We start from the raw sequence: 2773 nt of genomic DNA on the forward strand, positions 1-2773 counted from the left end.
GATAATCGCAACAATTTTATATTTAGTGAATCATGCACATAAACTGCATGAATACAGTATAATTAATATCATGCAAGGAAATGGATTATCTAGACTCCTATATATATGACTACGACAATGGCAATGCCATACTAGCACTCAAGAGTTTCCTTACTGGCAACCACTCATATAGCTTTTGCATGAGGTTATCATCAACTATGCGGTAATGCTCCCATCAATGTAACTCTATTCTGGAATCTCACTGTCTTCACAGCCTTAATCAAGAGCAAGCTCGGCACCAAGCCTCTAATGGCAACTCTACAGTTCCTTACTATTGGTACTATGTTTGGACAAGACTGTTGCAGCTATTTTACAGCAACCTTTTCACCAGACTCACATAATGTGCTAAGATCAACACAAGTTGTAAACCAATTACAGAGACTGTACTGTTGCATGCATGTGCTACAATTAACCGAATAGGGGTAAACGACACCTACTTGATTGTGATAACAAGAATGCAATAGATCACAGTTCAGAACATAATTATACGTATAGATTACGTATACATAATATAATTATATCGATCATACAGGCTCAGAAAAATGGAGTCTCTAGACTATATATAGTGACTACGACAATGGCATTGCCACTCAAGAGTAATTTCCTTATTGGCAACCATGCACTCATAGCTATATATTGACATTGTCCTCAACTTTGCAGTAATATACTTCCATCAACACTATTCTGGAATCTCACCATCTTCACAACTTTTATCATGAGCAAACTCAGCAACAAACCTAGCTCTAACAGTGCTCTACAGTTCCTTGCTATTGGAAGTTGTAAATGTGGTTTGTCAAGTGCATGCAAGCACACACAACACAAAACATAAAACGTATCACAATAATTATTTCAAAGATGTACAAGATTGAATGGAAAGTTTGGAGTCAGAAAATAGGGCTAGCTTGCTTAGCATACTCTCAAAAGCACATTATACAAAAGTACAATAGAAAAAAGAAAGTTTTATTTTTAATTAATGGCTATTAGCACGTACTTAATTTAGCGTTAATTACACAAATTGCTAAAAAATAGTACCCGTTTATAATAGCATAGGAAAACGTTTGCGTGAAACACTCCGCGTTATAGGTGTTCTAAGCACAAGTACAATCAATTAAACTGTTTCTATATACTGTAATATTCTAGCAATCGTTTTGCTTCCCTCACTCCAGATTCGAATGCACCATTAGTTGTTCCATACATTGATACATGCGTAGCCTCCCCTGCAAAGAGCAGCTGCATCGAGGTTGAACCATCAACCGGCTCAGAGAGGGCGACGCGATCCTTTTCATCACTACCTTTAGCACAATAAGAATACACACCCAGCACATAAGGGTCACTAGTCCAGGCGCCAATGATTACACTTGTGGGGCAAATTTGTTTTTTCAAGAATTTCTCGAGTACCAAGCTGATTCCTTCGATTCTCTCCTGATTTGTGGCAGCCTCAATTCCTCTAGCCTTGTCAGCAGCAAACCATGTGAGGTAAACGTTTGAGTCTCTTTGTCTAATCATTACATCGAGTGACTGTGCCCACGGATATTTGGAAAGATACTGCAACTCTTCTTCCAGCCAAAATAGTTCAATAACTCGATGTTCTTTGTCAATCAGAGGAGCCGAGAACTCGTAAAAAACACTGCATCCTTCGCCCATACCTAGTTTTGATATGGCTTCCAGTTTGTCTGCCGGGAGAGAGGGACTAAAAGTTTCATTGATACTAGCCCATAATTTCAGCACTCCTAATGATGTGGTTACTATCACATGGTGAGCATCATAAACCTGGCCATTTTCACAGTGAACTGTAATGGGAGGGATATCACTCTCACTATTAGCAGCTTTGTCAGTCCAGTTGATCGCCTTGACTACGTTGGAGCACTGAAGAGTATCGGGTGGTAGCTCTTTAGAAATGGCCGACACTATCTCGGAATAGTTTGCATGTTGTAGGTACTCACAATCAGGGTCTAAGTAATCTCCATAAGCGCTCGCATCAAGGTTGGCAAGGTACGCTCCGTTCATGAATCTCTCATAGATAATCATTCGATTATAGATATGCCTAGGAGTGCAACCAGTTGGCAGCTGCATTGGAGCAGAGGCTTCAACAGCTTCAAAATATCGAGCTTCTAAATACTCTTCAGGCTGGAGATACGTCTTGTTCGTTTTAGGCCACTCTTTTCGAATCACATAATTCCAATCTTTCCTGTCAAAGCATTGGCATAATTCCTCCACAAGTTCCGCAAACATCGTTTCATAGTGTTTGGCTGATGAGAACTGAATTTCTTCGCCATTGCTCAAAAAATGGATGTTTGGAATTCCAGTATCAGTGAATATTTCATTATGGGATTCAGCAGTCTTGTTGGATGCCAATTGTCGACTCTCCAAGAAAATCAGTAAAATTAGTAGCTTTGTTAAAGTAATACAAAAAACACGCTCCAAGTTCAGCGAAGTATTTTCCGTCTTGTATCGGCACCGACTTGGCTCTTCCGCCAGGGTATGGCTTGGCTTCCAACAACTTGATGTCTAAGTTGACATTCTTGAGAGTAGATGAGAGTGTGTGAGCTGCTGCTAGACCTGCCAGACCACCTCCTACTATCACCACCTTCTTGGAGGGCCCAGCTCTGGGTAGGGAATGAAGCTGTCCTGACATTACACTGGCTATAAGGCTATAAGGCTGTAAGTAATAAAAATGGCTTGGTTGGAGCTTAAGAACTGTGTCACTCACTAAACCACTGTACTGTATATGGCT

The 2773-nt window shown here is 40.3% G+C and overlaps 1 pseudogene; it reads right to left on the reverse strand.

Annotated features, from left to right (window-relative positions):
* Window positions 1-785: 785 nt before the first annotated feature.
* LOC135338170 (peroxisomal N(1)-acetyl-spermine/spermidine oxidase-like) lies at window positions 786-2773 on the reverse strand (annotated as a pseudogene).

The sequence above is a fragment of the Halichondria panicea genome, chromosome 7, assembly GCF_963675165.1.
Source record: "Halichondria panicea chromosome 7, odHalPani1.1, whole genome shotgun sequence".
NCBI classification, from domain to species: domain Eukaryota; kingdom Metazoa; phylum Porifera; class Demospongiae; order Suberitida; family Halichondriidae; genus Halichondria; species Halichondria panicea.